At 45.5% G+C, this 18,080-nt stretch overlaps 1 long non-coding RNA gene and 1 other non-coding gene across 7 annotated transcripts in view; one reads left to right on the top strand and one right to left on the bottom strand.

The window, feature by feature from the left end:
- Positions 1-19: 19 nt before the first annotated feature.
- Positions 20-18,080, top strand: part of LOC142426375 (uncharacterized) — a 56,212-nt gene continuing 38,151 nt past the window's right edge. For 2 of the 6 annotated variants that reach the window (XR_012779748.1, XR_012779746.1), the window contains exon 1: positions 21-183. This is a non-coding gene — a long non-coding RNA (uncharacterized LOC142426375). Of the gene's footprint in view, positions 184-7,888; positions 8,094-18,080 lie in introns of all 6 variants that reach the window. The other 4 variants (XR_012779749.1, XR_012779744.1, XR_012779747.1 and 1 more) reach the window with 3 other exon arrangements.
- LOC142426981 (U6 spliceosomal RNA) lies at positions 13,448-13,554 on the bottom strand. The gene has a single exon (XR_012779830.1). It is a non-coding gene; the product is annotated as a U6 spliceosomal RNA (small nuclear RNA).

Raw genomic sequence — 18,080 nt, 5'->3', positions numbered from 1 at the left:
GCTTGCGCGCATGCGCCGCAGAAAGCGCCGGGGTGCCAGCCGCCTAGTGGACGTCGGAAGTGCGGGACGGAAGTAAAAGCGCCCTCCCTGGTTGGGGGACAGCGAGGCGCCCAGCCCCCAGCTTTGCGTCGTGCTCTTCGGTCGCGTTCTCTGGGAAGCCGCCCAGGCGAACTCAACTAGCGTGTAAGTCTGCACCTTAATGGCTCCGGAAGTCCCCGGCTGCGCCCTTTGCCCCTGGCCCACGGGCTGGAGCAGGGTGGTCTGTGGCTTTGGGAGTGTCGACCTCCAGACGGTTATCTTGAAAAGAAAAGGACTCTCTTCACGCGCCGGGGCCCCGGTGGCACCCTGTTATGCGTGAGGGGCTGACCCTAAGGTCAGCATTTTGAGACCACCAGCCACTCTGCAGGGCGCAGATGAGGCTTTTTCACTCATCTCCACTCGCGAGATTTGCAGTCTCAAAAACACACCAAAGAAAAACCAAACTCACCACCCTGGAGTCGATTACGACTCGTAGTGACAAGTGGAACTGCTCCCCGCGGGTTTCCGAGACTGTAACCCTGGGGGTGAGAAAACGGGGTCGAGCTCCCGAGGAGCAGCTGGTGGTTTCAAACTGCTGACTTTGTTGGGAGCAGCCCTACGCCCATCCACTATAACACCAGGACAATTCATTCCACAATGCCCCATAGGATCGCTATGAGGCGGAATCGACCCGATGGCCATGAGTTTGTAGGCGTTTGGGCTACCCTCCAGCATATAGTATTGCTTGATTTTCTGGTGCTAGGTCATATGTCAGTTAGGATATCTGAGGAAACAGACTTGGTGCTTTAAGTAACCATAAATGAGGACCCTGTCAGTTTGGAATGTCTCCCACAGCCTTACTATAATAAAGATACATACAGGGTGGCATTTTATCTTTCTTGGCGGAAAGACCAGGTGGTCTGATGTATTTGTTGAGCACTACATTTTGTTCGGATCCCCACTTCAAACCTTCGAAAGCACAACTACTTTGTTAGCCGTACATACTGCCAATTTGGGGCCCCGCAGTACTAAGTCCTGCACTAGAGGTGACTGATTGGCTCTATTACGAAGATTACTTCCACAGGCTTTCCACCTTTTTCCTCCACAGGAAATCCCTCCTTCCTCATCTTCCATACCACATCTAAAACGCACTGGCATCAAGTCAATTCTGACTCCCAGCAACCCTACAGGGCTGGGTAGAACTGTCCTGGGGTTGCACAACTGTAACTAAATCTTTACGGGAGTCAAAAGCTTCATCTCACCCTCGCAGTTAGCAGCCCACCATGTAACCACTACGCAATCGGCTCCATCTGGATGGGATATATTTCTTACTCTGGCTGTTCCTCAGAAAAAAACCTGCAGATGGGAATGTAAGGTCTCTCTCTCCGGGCTAGATTCCAACCTCGGTTCTTGGCTCCGCACGAGAAAGATTTCACGCCGAAGCTGGGCTCGTGATCCAAGTGAATTTAATGAGAGTTAAAAGAAGCTTCAGGTTTTATGCAGCACCCATTAGGATTCCTTTGACCATACGGCCTGGCAGAGACTTCCCCAGGTCACGCGAGGATCTCTCTCCTTCCACGAAGACGACCAGACTGCCCAAGCAAGACCCTCTCCCTCGGTTCCTGCCTTTTTAAGAGTTCCCGGGGGAGGCGTGGTGAACGACCCTAGGTCGATCCCATTGGCTGAATTGCAGTCACCTGGCCCAGGTGGGCTGCTCCAGGTGTAACGCCCATCTGCGCCCACTGGCGGGAAAATCCAGCTTTGTCCTTTGCTGGCTCTCCTGGGCATGTGTAAATGGACTTCCCAATTCCCTAAGCTAAGCTGCCTAACAGGAACCAATAGAGAGGTATGAAGGGCCGGTCCCAATCACACTATGTGGACAGCACCCTAACCCTGCAAAAGAATTCACTTCAGAGGACAGCACTGAAACTACAGCTCAGGGAGAGGGACATGTCTGATCAGAGCACACAGGAGCAAATGAAGTGGGAGGAAGAGAGAGTGGAGCACATCCTAGCCCACCAAACCCTGAGGACAATATTCTCACTCAGAGCAGCCAAAGGACAGAGAGGGACCATATGGCCAGCCCCATTATGAGACATGATGTCTGTCACTGACCCAGAGCACCACGGGGAATAACACTGGAGACAGTGCAGGAATTGTGCCCAATCTAACCCCACCACACTGAGGGGATACACTAAGGGTGTGCAACAGAACAGCAAGGGGAACAGAGCAAAGAGGTCCAAGACTTTGGGGCCAAGGCATGGCACCCCAGCAGACTTGACTGGAAAACACTCCTAAAGGTCAACAAATAGACCTTGAACTATTTAATGCTTTTTTTGGTCATTGATTTGTTTTGCTCTGTTTGTACATATTATTTCTGTAGATCTATCTAGATAATATAGGTGGGATAAACAATCTGGAGGCGAAAACAATGGGACTGATGGTTCCTGGAGACATGGGAGAAGGGGAGGTGGAGGGAAGGAAGTGGTGTTAACAAACACAGGGACAAGGGAACAACAAGTGATCCCTTCCTCTTCCTCACTGCAAGAACACTTTGTTCTGTTAAACTGGCATTCCATAATGATCACCTTCCCAACACATCTCTGAAGACAAAGGGGATGCATAAGCAAAGGTAATGAAGAAAGCTGATGGTGCCGGCTATCAAAGGATATAGTGTGTGGATGATAAACAAGCCGCCATCTAGATGAGAAGCAACAAAGCCCACATGGAAGAAGCACACAAACCTGTGTGATCACAAGGTGTCAATAGGACCAGGTATCAAAGAATAAAAAATCATATCGTGAATGAGAGGAGTGCAGAGCAGAGACTCAAAGCCTATTTGTAGGCAAGTGGACCTCCCCTTACAGAAGGGTCTCAGGAAAGAGATGAGCTAGACCAGGTGCAGTATAACACCAATGAAACATACAACTTTCCTCTAGTTCTTTAATGCTTCCTCCCCCCACTATCATGATCCCAATTCTACCTTACAAATCCAGCTAGACCAGAGCATAGTACACTGGTACAGATAAGAGCTAGAAACACAGGGAATCCAGGACTGATAAACCCCTCAGGACCAATAATGAGAGTAGTGGTACCAGGAGGGGAAGAGGAAGGTGGGGTAAAAGGGGGAACTGATCACAATGATCTACACATATAATCCCCTCCCTGGGGGACAGACAACAGAAAAATGGGTGAATGGAGACATCAGACAGTGTAAAACATGAAAAAATAAGAATTTATAAATTATCAAGGGTTTGGGAGGAAGGGGAAAAATGAGCTAATACCAAGGGCTCAAGTAGAAAGCAAGTGTTTTGAGGATGATGATGGCAACAAATGTACAAATGTGCTTGACACAATGGATGGGTGGATGGATTGTGATAAGAGTTGTATGAGCCCCCAATAAAATGATTTTTTTAAAGATAATGGAACTTTTGGCAAGCTTTTTGAAGCCCCCACAGAGAGTAATGTGCCCTCAATGAAAGGCACTGTCGGACACAGGATCTTAAGATCAATGCCAATCCCTGGTCTCATTTTATTCAAACCTTACGGCACACATGACAGACTTGTATATTTCCCAGTAACTGAGCTCACCTGCTGGAAATCTTAAAAGGAATTAGAAAGTAGCAGCAGCGGTCCCAGGTCCTTGGATGGGTTGGTCACTCGTTAGTGCCTAGTTTTGCCTTTCTCTTAACCACAACGGCTTCTATTCTCTCTGGTCTTAAGACTTCAATACCCAGCCCCCACTATCATGATCCCAATTGTGCCTTACAAATCTGGCTAGAGGAGCGAATGTACACTAGTACAGATAGGAACTGAAAACACAGGGAATCCAGGACAGATGATTCCTTCAGGACCAGTGCTGAGACTGGCAAATACCAGGAGGGTCGGGTGGAAAGGGGGAACCTATTACAAGGATCTACATATAACCTCCTCCTTCCTGGTGGATGGACAACAGAAAAATGGGTGAAGGGAGACATCGGACAGTGTAAGATATTACAAAATAATAATTTATAAATTATCAAGTGTTCATGAGGGAGGAGGAAGCAAGGAAGGAGTGGGGGAAATGAGCTGATACCAAGGGCTCAAGCAGAAAGCGAATGTTTTGACGATGATGATGGCAACAAATGTACAAATGTGCTTGACACAATGGATGTATGTATGGATTGTGATGAGTTGTATGAGCCCCCAATAAAATGATTTTTTAAAGACTTCAAAAACAGTTTTACACTTGTTGAAGTACAAACCTGACCCCTCCCCTCCTTTGCCTTTTTTTTTTAACTGACTGCTGAAGCTGTGAATGAAATACCTATCAAATAATTCTGTTGTATCCGTACTTCCACTTATGGAGATGGCGCTTAACCACATGGTCGCAGTCTTAAATAAATAAAGGACTCTCATGTAAAAGAGCTGGTAGATTTCTGTATAGCCAGAGGGTAGAACTCACCTGGAGATGAAAGTTGAACAGAGTGAATCGAGTCATCTTCCTCCTCAGTTTTTTTTTTTATAGTCCTATGGAAGAGATAGGAGATGAGGTAGTTAGTTTATTGTGCCAACCTGGCTGATAAACACATATGGGGTTAATTGAAGGGCAGAGGGATAAATGGCTTGCTCCGTGAGCCTCGCCTTTCTAGTTTTCGGGGCTCTTGCTCTCTGATAGCCGGACCAGGGTGCAGCTGCCTTAGCCAGTTCCCGGCTTCAGCTGGCAAGGCTCACTTCAGGCAAGACATCCCTGAGGAGAAGCCACATGATGCAGCTCTGGGTGCTGGGGCAGCCGTGAGGAGACCCCTGCCAATTCTAAGATGTTTACACATTCACTGACTTGGCTTTCCTCCTGCAGTCAGCATTATTGTGTCTGTTTTGTGAGATGGAGGACTTTGTGGATTGGTGTTGGACATATGGGTTAATGTTGGACTTGTGGGCTTGGGCAGCACTGGGTTGGGATGTTTTCTTGATGCGCACTTAACCTTTATATACTACTCTCTTATACATGACTTATAGTATAGACCCAGTCCAGAGGCATAATCAAAGCCAACAGGTGCAAAATAGGGGGAGAAAGATGAGGCTTTTTACACCCGTAGAGCTGCCGTTTCAGAAGCCCACAGGGGCAATTCTATCCTGTCTTACAGGGTCGCCATGAGTCAGAACTGGATACAGTGAGACAGTGAGAATAGAGGTAAATACAATGAAATCAAGCTTAGCGCTTCTCTGCATTCATTTAAGGCTATTGAGGTAGAGACTGGAATTTGATGGCTATCCTGTGGAGGAGACCTGTCCCTTTGGATTAGTCTGAGAGGTGGACGTGGAGTGTTTACTTCCTGTGACTGCTACAACAAACTAACGTCAAATGTCGCAGCTTAAAACAAAATGAACGTATTCTCTTACAAGTTCGGAAGGCTAGAAGTCCAAAATCAAGGTGTCAGGCCCATGCTTTCTTCTCGGGAAGAGCTTGTCCCCTGTCGCCATTCCTAGTTCCCAGATGCTGCCAGAAACCCTGGGCACCCCGTGGTCTGCGGCCGCCCCACTCCTGTCTCTAGAGGTCTCTGTCCTCACATGGCCTCCTTTGCTGTTTATCATCACATGGCCTTTGGATCAGGACACCAGTCATTAGCTTTTCGGCCCACACTAATTCTCATATTAACTAGTTATATCTGCAAAGGCTCTAGTTCCAAATAAGTCCACATTCTGAGGTTTTGAGTGAACCTAAGTGTATCTTTGTTGATGACACAGGGTCAAACTAGAATTCGCTGACCTTGCAGAACCCATGTGCCCAGGAAACATTCATCTCATGCTCTCTAAGCGCCAGTATTCCCCTTACACTGCAAACCAAAACAACCAGGAATCCTGTTCCCAGGCCAGCATCCTTACCAACTCGCTCCCAGCAGGACGCTTGCTGTAACTGGCCATCCTAGTCAGTCCTTGTCCCCGTAAGTCAGGCTGCAAGACTATTATTCCAACCCTGTTAACATCCACCTTTAACATACCATTCAATGGTATAGTCATCTCTTGTGGAAAACCACGTTATAGGGAGATGTATGGTTCTTTTGTGTTTTGTCTTTAATATGACCCTCAATTTGGTAATTCTATGAACCGAGTGTCAATCAAACCACAAAAGATGGAACACTAGAGGGAGCCCAGAACCAAGTAAGCCTGACAGGACTGCAGTTTAAGTGTCCCAGCTGTGCCGCCCACAGGATTTCCCCAAAACTCACACTCAATGATATGGTCGGGTTATCTCTATATAGCATCTTATTGTAACAATTTCTACACACATACTTAAGATCATAGAGTACTCAGTTCTAAAACTATTGTTACAGTTTCCAAATTCAAATGTTATTGCTCTATTCCATATCACAATGAGATTTTCCCCAAATCCAAAAGTTAGTAGTGGATCCAAATCCAGATAAACCAGATTTATCTTGTGATAGCTAAAAAAATTTTTTTATTTCAGCTTTGAACTGTTTTAAGTATCTCTGCTAACTAAATTATTTCTTTTGTGAAATTTTCCTGGAGTGGTATATTCACAGTTTTTTCTTAATGTTAACTTCCTTATTCAAGGCTACAGTCTGGATGTCCATGATGTACTTAATATTCTTCACCAACGACATAGTTCAAAGGCATCAATTCATGGGTCATCCTTACACATTTGTCTAATGTTCACCCCCGTATGGGGTGGTTACATACACCATGACCTACGTCAGCTGCGCCTTATTCCTCTAAGTGACATCTTTGCGTCTTATCTCTTTAAATCAGTCTGTGTGGCAGTTACCTAATGCAATGTGTCCTTAGATTTCTTCAGTGTTCATTCCACGAGGGTTGATGATGGATCCAAGTCCGATAAATTCTGTGACAACCTCAATCTTTTCTCTGCTTATCATGATACTGTTTATGAATTACTTTGTGAAGGTTTGGGTTCCTGATGTTGAGGTCCCATCTGTAGTGAAAGCTGTAGTCTTTGATCTTCTTCAATTTCAGCAAGAAAGATTGTGTGCTCTGAATATGGTAGGTGTGAACGAGTCCCGTCCCCGCCCAGATCCTGATTCTGCACTCTTCATACTTACATGTCCAGCTCCTCGGGTTGTTTGTTCCGCACACAGACTGACTAAGTGTGGGGGAAGGATACAACCCTGACGCACATCGTTCCTATTTACACCATGCAGTGCCCCCCTCTTCCGTTTGAAGGACTGCCTCCTGTTCTAGGCACAGCTCTGGAACTCCTCTTCTTTTCCATTTTGTCTATAATTTGTTATGATCCACTCAATATAATGCTTTGTGTAGTCTATAAAACACAAGTAAACATCCTTCCTAATGTTCAAAAACTATATCTTTGGGTTGAGTGTAGCATGCTCATATCATTGGAAATCCATCTGCTTTTGACTTACATAAACATGTGCCCACCTCCTTTCTCTTCCTACCATGGATAGAAATCATTACCACTTTTACCAAATTATTGCAACAGTCTCAACTAAATTCTGTCCTTCCACTTGCTCCTTTAATTGCCACTCTATTGTTAATCAAAAATGACTTTATTTTGGTAGGCTTGAATATTATATATGAGGTATAACAGATCTGAGCATTGTAGTCCATCACGATGTTTTCTGGAACTTCAAAATTCACAAATTTGTCAAGGAACTGACCCCATATGATATAAGATCTGGTCTTGGAAACTGAACCAGAAACAAGGCCAACCTAAAAGTTTACAGTGTATTTACAGGGAGGGGGCTTCAAAACCTTCATAGGAAATTTTTATTATCTTTTCATTTGATTTTGTCGTGAACTTTTTAAAAGCCTCCTTGGACTTCAAGGTTTTTTTCTAATGCTTTGCTCTCCACATCCAAGAATGGCTTGGAATCTTTCATTTTTACTTCCCAAGGTACCAAGATTAGACAGGAAGAGCTTCGGAGAACCTTTTTGCTGTGTTATTAAATTTCTCTGGCAAAATCTTGCTAAAAGAGAAAAGAAAGGAATCCTGGCAGAAAAGAGAGCGGCCTGCGTGGTGCAAACAGTCCACTTCATCTACTTCCCTACAAAGGAGTCCTGGTGCTGCTGGGGTCAGGTCGTGGGCTGCTAAGCACAAGGTGAGTGGTTCTCACCCATCAGCCACCCCATGGGGAAAAGATGAGGCTGTCTGCTCCTGTAAAAATTCACAGTCTCAGAATCCCTAGACAGGGAGTGACTTTGAGTCAGGAAGGACTCAGTGGCAGTAGGTGTGGATTTTTACTAACCGACAGGTTGGTGTTTCGAACTCCTTTAGCAGCATGGTGGCAGGAAAGCCAAGGGACCTGCTGAGTGGTTTGAACTGTTGAATGCAGAGTTGGTGATCTGAATATAGCCCCCCCCCCACACACACCTAATTGACAATAAAAATTTGTTTATTTTAAAAATATGGACCTAGGTACCTATGTGCAAAGATGACCTCCAAGAACACCTTGTGGAGCAGTTTGCTCTGCCAGCTGGAATTGCCCTGAGAATCAACTCAGTGGCAACAGGTGGGGAGAGGAATGAGAGAAGCCTCATGGCATTTGGGCCACAACGTGGCAAGGTTGACTCAGAAGAAATTGTTCCCCGGGCTCCAATGGGGCAGATGGGGAACTTTCATTAGAATAGCCACATTGTCTTGGGTACTAAATGTTTTGATTATCCTTTGAAATGAAGGTCACTGCTCCCCCACATACAAAAATGTGTGGGAACGGTTATGAATTCCTCGGCACGTCTCCCAATCCTCTGTAGACTGCTTCTGGGCTGCTTTCTTCCTCCCAGACCTTCACACCATTCCGACTGCAAGTGAACCCTTTGCTCCAGAACCATCAAACAACGTGGCCTGCTTGGGTGCTGTGGAGGGGGGAGTCTTGACAAGCAGACACCTCCCAGGCAGAATCAGTAGTTTGTTCCTCGGGTTTCCTCCTCCTGCTCCCCTTTTAAGAATTTGCCTTCATGCTGCTTTGAATGTGTTCATTGTTTTCCCATCTGTCTTCCCTCTGTTCCCTGTGGTTTTGAGGGTTGACATCCTATCTGAGATGTCTCTCACTCTACCTTCTCCCAACAGCTCTCCTGACTCCCAGCCAGCTAGCCTATTCCAATTCATACAACCTTCTAGGACTACTGACGACCTTTGTCATGTGTCAGGGTAATCCAGCCCCTAATACCTCATCATGGGCCCAGTAGGCACAATTGTAAAGATTAAAATAAAGTCATAGAGAGCATGAGAGATAGAAGAGAGATTGAAATAATGGAGTTAGACACATTTCATAGTAGCAATGCTCACCTCAGCCTCACTTGGTGATCCACGTGGAGAGAGATATTTAATGTTAACCAAGGCTTTTATATTCTCTGGGGACCTGCAAGCCCCCCTAATTACAGGTGAAGACATACATCACAGGAAAGGGTTGTGCTATAGGTAATAAAGTAATGGGAGGTGGGTGATCTAGGGACATACATGCAATAGGAAGAGGAGGGATTGGGGGTATACATATGACAAGATGGGCGGATCCTAGATTCAGGATGGCAGCCTAACTTTGGATGTCACTGAGCAGGTTTGACCTGTCCCTGGCACCATTATCAGTAGGGTGTGCACTCCACCTAAAGGAACCAAATTGATGACTGCAAGCCTTTAGGGAGAAGTAGCCCATTGTCCTTAGCAACAGGGAGCAGGCCTCCCTGTGGTGGGACTAGACAGTAGTCTGGCAGTTGACTGCCTTCAGGGAAGTAATTTGACAATTATTAGCTGCAAGCAGTGTTCTAAGTCTAACATATTTGGGGGAGACAACTTGGGAGAAATCTCTCTGTTTCCCACAGTCATTTTTGTTGTGTAATTGTCATTTGGGTGACAGATGGAGAGAAAATTAGTTTTCCGTTCAGCAGTGTATGCACTGTCTGTGTGATCTTGAATAATTCATGAAACCTTTCTGACTCTGATTCGTACCATGTGCAAAATAGTTTCTTATGAAGATGAAGCGATAGAGTGAGGTCATGATTGCACCTACCTTTGCAGGAAGGAGCCCTGCTGGTGAGTGGGTTACGAGCTGGGCTGCTAACCACAAGGTCAGCAGTTCAAACCCACCAGCTGCTCCTTGGGAGAAAGAAGAGGCTTTCTGTTCCCTTGAAGATTTACAACCTCAGAAACACAAAGAGGCAGCCCCATCCTATCCCATAAGGTCACTGTGAGTGAGAATCAGCTAGCTGCAGTGACTAAGGGACCCCATAAGGAAGACTTCAGGTGGCATAAATGGTTTGCACTCAGCTGTTAATCTAAAGCAGCAGTTCTCAACCTGTGGGTCGTGACCCCTTTGGGGGCAAACAACCCTTTCACAGCGGTCACCTGACTCATAACTGTAGCAAACTGACAGTGATGAAGTAGCAACAAAAATAATTTTATGGTTGGGGTTCACCACAACATGAGGAACTGTATTAATGAGTCACAGCATTAGGAAAGTTGAGAACCACTGAATCTAAAGGCTTGCAGTTCAAACCCATCTAGCGGGACCACAGAAGAAGAAAATGCCAAACTCACTGTCAGAGAGGCCATTCTAACTGACGGCAACCTGTCCCGTGCTTCTGTCACTGTAAATCTGTACAGGAGCAGATAGCCTTTCTCCTGCAAAGCAGCTGGAGGATTTGAACCGCCAACCTTATGACCAGCAGTCCTCCACTTAACCCACAGCACCACCAAAGAGCGGTCCAAGAAGGAAAGGCCTAACAAGCTGCTTCTATTAGCATTACAGCTAAAAAAAGAACCCCTAAGGAACAGTTCCACTCCTTAGGAGCCCCCATGACTCCGCACTAGCTCAATAGCAACCACCACCACCACCTTATAAGGATGTTACGAGAATAAAGGAGAATTTATAAAATGTTCTCTCAAAAAGCAGAAAGCATTATCGGCATGTAACACAACTCTACTAAGCAACAGTGTCTGTCCTGATAGAGTGCCGAACACTGGTCAAAGTGCTTCACATGTATGATCGAGTTCAACTACACAGTCATCCCGGGAGGCTGCCTGGAGCTCTTACCAGCACTTCTATTTGACAGATAAGGAAACTGGGGCACAGAAAGATTAAATAACACTCTCAGTGTCACACAGCTAGTAAATGGCAGAGCTAGGATTCAGAGCCAGGTAGTCCACATGACTCCAAAGTTCCCACTCTGACCACTACCCTGGTGTGGGGTACCAGCCTCCACAATCAAAAAGTCCATGGGGCAGTTAGGTAATTGTGGGATAAAATTAAAAAGACATCAGACAAGATAAAGCATATGAATGCTCCCCTCCAGATTATCATCACTTCAGTAGCTAGATCCACACACACACAGAGAATATATTTCTAACCAAGGCTTATATACTTTCTGGGGGTTCAGTCCCCCTAATTACAGGTAACCATATGTGTGACAGCAAGGGGCTGTACAATAGGCATACATATGACAGGAAGGCATACACTGAACACGGTGGGGGAGGGGCTCTAGCGTCAAGATGGCAGCCTAACCTTGGTCATCCTTGAGTTGGCTTGATTTTAGGTGTCTTTGGGCTCTCCTTCAGGGGAACAATTCATTATCCTTACCAGAAGGGAGTGTGCTCTACTTAGGTGGGATAGACTATAAGATCTGACTGCTCTAGATATCTGATAACCTTCGGGCAGATAACTTTTTTTTAACATTAGGGGCTCATACAACTCTTATGACAATCCATACACACATCAATTGTATAAAGCACATCTGTACATTCTTTGCCCTCATCATTTTCAAAGCATTTGCTCTCCACTTAAGCCCTTGGCATCGGGTCCTTTATTTTTCCCCTCCCTCCCCCCTCCCTTATGAGCCCTTGATAATTTAGAAATTATTATTTTGTCATATCTTTCCCTGTCCCACGTCTCCCTTTACCTCTTTTCTGTTATCCATCCCCCAGGGAGGAGGTCACATGTAGATCCTTGTAATCAGTTCCCTCTTTCCAACGCACTCACCCTCTACCCTCCCAGTATCGCCACTCACACCCTGGTCCTGAAGGGATCATCCGCCCTGGATTCCCTGTGCCTCCAGCTCCTATCTGCACCAGTGTACATCCTCTGCTCTATCCAGACTTGCCAGGCAGATAACCTTTAAGCAGTTGACCTCCAAGTGTATAATCAGTATTTGCAAACAGCATCTTAGGTTTGGCATATATTATGGGGTGACAACCTGGGGAATAACTTTTCTCTTTCCCACACACTGGCGCTAGAATCAAATTTGAATTTTCAAGCAATGTCCACTGGTTACTTAATAATTATATGACCTTGCTCTTCAGTGCCATCAAATGAGTTCTGACTCACGGCAATCCTGTGCACAGCAGAATGAAACACTGCCCAGGTCTGCACCATCCTCACAATTGTTATGCTTGAGCCCATTGTTGGAACCACTGTGTCCGTCCATCTCATTGATGGGCTTCCGGGGTTGCTGCCCTTCTACTTTGCCGGGTGGCTAATTCCTCACAAGTGATTACCCTCTTGAAGTTGTGCAATAAGTTTTCCTGTTTTCTGGTGAATGAAATCCAGGATTGATGAACCTATAGGAATAGCATGTAGAACAACAGTGTTGGGAGGGGGTGCAGGTTAGGGAGTGATAAAAGGGAGATGGTGTCGAGGTACCCAGGAAGAAATAGGATGTTTGGGAATTGATTATGGAAGCAATGGTACAGTTCTGCTTGATGAGATGGAATGATGCAATGCCATGACATTTGGGTTCATTCCCAAAGAAGAATAAATTGAAAGACCCAAACAAACAGAACTGGAAACGGCTTGGGGACTCATACTAAATCCCAGCTCCAATTTAAGAACAACTAGTTGTTGCATCGTGGCCCTGCTCGAGATTGGCTTTCAGGAAGAGAACACAGAGGAGGAAATGTGATGAAGAAATTAGATGGTGCCTGGCTATCAGATAAAATAGCATCTGGGGTCATAAAAGCTTGTCCCTGAACAAGCAATCATCTCAGTGAGATGTCAACTAAGTCTATATGGAAGAAGCACACCATCATCAGCCACCAAAGGATTATGGAGCATATAAGCCGAAATTGAAGGGAGGGATTAGTATCAGAGTCTAAAGTCCAAGAATCTGGTTGGCAGTTGGCAGAAGGCTACGGATGACCGTGGGAGCCCGAGAGTCATCGGTGGAACTCTGCAGGCAATGAACCTTCGGTGAACTCCCTCTCTCCACAATTGAGGGACAGGAAGGCAGTGGTCACTAAACCACTAAACGGAGTACATTGGTGAGTGCAAAGGCAGAAGCCTGACTTAACCTGTTCAAACTTGTCAGCAGATTACCCCTTTGATGCATGCTGGACTGGGTCTGGTATCCAGAATCGTATGTATTTTGGGGTTGTATTGTTTGGTTTGGTTTTTGATTGTAGCTCGGGGGTGTTACGTCATTGGGGGTCACCCTCTTGAAGTTGCGGTATATATGTTTTTGGTTTTTTTTAAATATGGAACGCTTCACGAATTTGCGTGTCATCCTTGCGCAGGGGCCATGCTAATCTTCTCTGTATCGTTCCAATTTTAGTATATGTGCCGCCGAAGCAAGCACGCGGTATATGTTTTGTTGGTGTATGAAAACCAGGGCTGAGGAACCTGTGGTGTCAGCAAGTGGAATAAGCATTTGGGGGCGGGGCACAGAGGTGGTGGTGGGGTGAAGGGGTAATGACACCAAGGGGTCCATATAGAAAAAGAATGTTTGGAAGCAGATTGTGGTGAAAAGAAAAAAGAATAAGGGAAAGAATAGCCTATTCCTTCTTAGTAGTCTGTTCTTAGTCTGGCAGCTCTGAAGCAATCTGTTCGCGTGGGGTGGTGATTGCTGCTATTTGAAATATATAGCTTCCAGCGTCGGAGCAACACGCATGCCTCTACAGTGTGACGGACTGACAGCCTAGTGGTGGTGACGTTAGGCAACACTGAAACATTTTTTTTCCTTTTTTTTAATCTTTTATTTATTTATTTTTGACAATTTATTGGGGCTCATACAATTCTTATCACAGTTCATACATATATATACATCAATTGTATAAAGCACATCTGTACAGTCTTTGCCCTAATCATTTTTCTCCTCTTTTCTTTTTTTACATTTTATTAGGGGCTCATACAACTCTTATCACAGTCCATCCATATACAAACATCAATTGTATAAAGCACATCTGTACATTCTTTGCCCTAATCATTTTCTTTTCTTTCTTTCTTTTTTCATTTTATTAGGGACTCATACAACTCTTATCACAATCCATACATATACATACATCAATTGTATAAAGCACATCCATACATTCCCTGCCCCAATCATTCTCAAGGCATTTGCTCTCCACTCAAGCCCCCCACTGAAACATTTTAAATCTTGTTTTCCTTATCCGTAAAATAGAAATAAAAGTGATACCATTCTTGTCTGGCAAGTTGTGTCAGGTGTCTTGAAAGCTTGCAAGTGGCCGTCTATTCATCTGGAGAGAAAGAGAAGGAAGCAAAGACTCAAAGAAGAAACGATAGCATGCACCCAACAAAACGCCACCTCCCTGCCATCAAGTTGATCCGGACTCATAGCGGCAACCTATAGGACAGAGTCTAACTGCTCTGTGGGTTTCTGAGACTAATCCTTATGACAATAGAAGTGCTCATCTTTCTGTTCAGAGTGCTGACCTCTGGGTTAGAGGCCACTGTGTAATCGACTATGCCACCAGGGTCCCTTACACGTCTAATTGCCGACCTACATCACGGCCTCATCTTTCCTGAGACCAGAACTAGGTGGTGCCTGGCTACCACTACCAACTTCCACTCTCAAGGACGCGTAGATGACCCTCGATAGAATGGGAGAAAAACATGCACTAAAATTGTTCAACCTGTAGAGACCAGAGGAATTCCCAAAACTATTGCCCTGAGCTACCTCTCAACCATTCCCAGGGATCATCCTTCAGCTTGTTTAGTAATTTTTCAAAATAATAAACAACCTTACCCACAAGTACTGTGCTCTCTAAAAAGAATTTTTTTTTTTTCACAAGAGAAAAGCTTGTAGTTAGTTCAGGGATCGTTTGCTGGCCCTTAGGAGCGTTTTCCAGTTCAGTCTGTTGGGGCACCACGCCCTGGCCCCAAAGTCCACTTTCAGCATTCCCTGGGGACCTTGCCACTCCATTCCCTTGCTGTTCCGCTGCACTCCCCCAGTGATTTGCCTCGGTGTGGTGGGATCAGGTCAGGTGCAATTCCCACACTGTGTCTCTGGTGCAGTCCCCTGTATCGCCCTTAGTCACTAATTGACATCATTTCTCATAGTGGGGCTAGCCATGTTGTTCTCTCTGTGGACTGGCTGCTCTACTCAGGAACCATCATCATCACGGCCTGGTGGGCCAGGCTGTGCTCCACTCTCTCCTCCTGCCCCTTCATCTTCTCCCATGTGCTCTGATCAGATATGTTCATCTCACGGAGCTGCAGAGTCAATGTCATCCTTTAGAACAAATTCTTTTCGGGGGAGGGGCAGGAATCCACTTAATTTATGGTGCTGGGGCCAGCCTCCCACACCTCTCCACTGGTTTCTAAAAAGAATTTACATGAGACCCTGAAACAAGGAAGCTTGATTCACAAAAACAGAACAACCAGAATGGGAATAATGAGACTACTGCTGGATTGTGGAAAGTGTAACCAATGTCACTCACTGAACAATGTACAGAGGTAAATTGTGAAATGTGAACCTCATTTTCTGTGTAAATTTTCACCAACCAAAGACATCATAAAGGGTTTTGTCTATTAAGTAATACCTATCTTACCTGGAAAACTCACTGCCATCGAGTCAATTCCAACTCACAGTAACCCTAGAGGACAGGGTAAAACCTGCCCCTGGAGGTTTCTGAGACAATGATTCTTTACGGGAGTGGAAAGCCTCATCTTTCTCCTAAGGAACCGCGGGTGGTTTTGAACTACTGACCTTTTGGTTAACAGCCCAGCTCACAACCCACAACTACACTAGGGCCCTGTTTATTGAACAAGTACTTACTGAGCTTGCTCAGTGCCAGAAGCCTCCTTGAGACATATTCCCCATTAGGTGAGTAGTGATTGGGTGGTGTGCTCTCAGCAGGTAGCTATTTTCTCGTGGTTCCCTAATTGCCCTTGAAATGTTAGTGTGGCACTGAGCCAGAGGAGATTGCCTTGCTCCCTTAGCAAAAGCAAAACAAAGCCAAACCCCAATACAAGTATCTCATGGGACGAAATGCAGAAAAATGCTCTTTCTGGCAACTTTGAAGTAGCCAAGGCTGGCAGGGGCTGGAAAATGTGCTTGCGAGCCAGGAACATGTGGTATATTTAGTGAGGGCAAAGCTAGGAAGGTGGTCCAGTAAAATGGTTTTGGCAACTCTGGATGTCGGTCACCTGGGGAAACAAAGGGGCCTCCTCTTCACATCTCAGACACAGATAAAAGAGCTCAGCAAGCCCACTTCTCGGCATCTACTCAGGGAGGGGCGGAGGCCTGCTGGGCCCTGCTCAGCCCACACTCTGTGGGAGTCAGAGTATTTGCTAGCTTTTGCTCTCCCTCCCTTGACTGGGGATCCTGCTGTGAAATGAGGAGCATGAGTCTCTCTGGGATACTCTCTGGAATAATCCGTCCATAAGTAATGACGGGCTCCTGAAGGTTGCTGCTGCATCCTCCCACTGAAGTACTTTCTTCCCCATTTCTGAATGTGCCCTCAAGTGTCTCTGTCCCATGTCAGTTCCTCATGATGACAATAGTGAACACGCTACTTGAAGTACTTTCTGTGTGTGATTTATTTAACCACCACAACTCCCCCAGTGGGGTGTTATTATAAAGGTGAGGGCCAGTGTGGAGTATCACCGTCCAGCTGACAAGTTGTAGAATTGGGCTGTGGCCCTAGGATTATAGACAGCCACACTCTTCCCAACTATGACACATGACATTTCACCCTGCAGTAGTGCCCACCACTGCCTTAGCTGCACATTTGCCAGGTTAAAACCAAACAAAACAATAAAACCCCAGCTCTGCCATCTAGTCGATGCTGACTCATAGCTACCCTATAGGAGAAGACAGAGTGACAGCTGTGGGCTTCCTATAAGGCAGATTTGGCGATGGAAAGAAAGAAGGCAAACACGCAGACTCTCTGCAAGACAGTCCTGTTGACAAGACACATGGAGCCACGCTAGACTCCTGTAGCTGAAGGAGCCCCCTACCAACCCTGAGATGCTTCCACTGCCACTGGAATCACAGGACTTTCCACCACTGGCCCGTGATCTTCCTGCATTCATTGCATGTGTTGCGTGAGTCTGAAGAGGAATTTATAGATTGGTAATGGACATATGGACAGATATCAGAATTATGGACTTGATCTGGACTGGACCAGACTGGGATATTTTCTTAATGTACAGTTACTCTTTGATATAAAGTTCTCTCTTATACAACATGAATGTCTCTGGATTTGTTTCTCTAGTCTACCTGAAGTAACACAGAACCAGAGAGGTTGAGTGACTTATTTGGACCTTGGGCTTATCCAAGTGGTTAGTGCCCCAGCAGGGGCTAGAACTCAGGTCTCCAGATCAGCCTGCATAGAGCACTTCCCTCAGCACAGCCCCTTGGCTGGGACCATGGCAGGCTGCCACCACACAGATGTGAAAGACTTTTTTACAGTTGAGAAGCCATTATTAGTTATTACAATAAAGATACTACTTTTCATTCAGAATACAGACTACATTTTAAGTTTGAGTAAGTTACAGATTCCATATGTCATATTCACTTAATTTTAAAACAGCTAGGGTTACAACCCCAAAGTCAGTAGTTTGAAACCACCAGCTGCTCTGTGGGAGAAAGACAAGGCCTCTTACTCCTATAAATTGTTTCAGCTCAGGAATTCTTGAGGCAGGTCTACCCTGTCCTATAGGGTCATTATAAATCAGAATGTACTCATTGGCAGAGAGCTTTGGTGAAGGGATATATATATCATAAGTGTCCTGGTTTTGTTTCTCTAGAGAACCCTAACACAGTCACTATCAGTTGTAATTGACTTGCTGATAGTGGAAGCGTTTGTCTATTGTGACTGAGATTCTGAAGGATAGGCAAAATCACATTCTCTTTGTGGA

This window comes from Tenrec ecaudatus, chromosome 14 (genome assembly GCF_050624435.1).
Source record: "Tenrec ecaudatus isolate mTenEca1 chromosome 14, mTenEca1.hap1, whole genome shotgun sequence".
Lineage (NCBI taxonomy): Eukaryota > Metazoa > Chordata > Mammalia > Afrosoricida > Tenrecidae > Tenrec > Tenrec ecaudatus.
The sequence above is the reverse complement of the archived record's forward strand: the minus strand, read 5'-3'. Positions and strand labels throughout refer to the sequence as shown.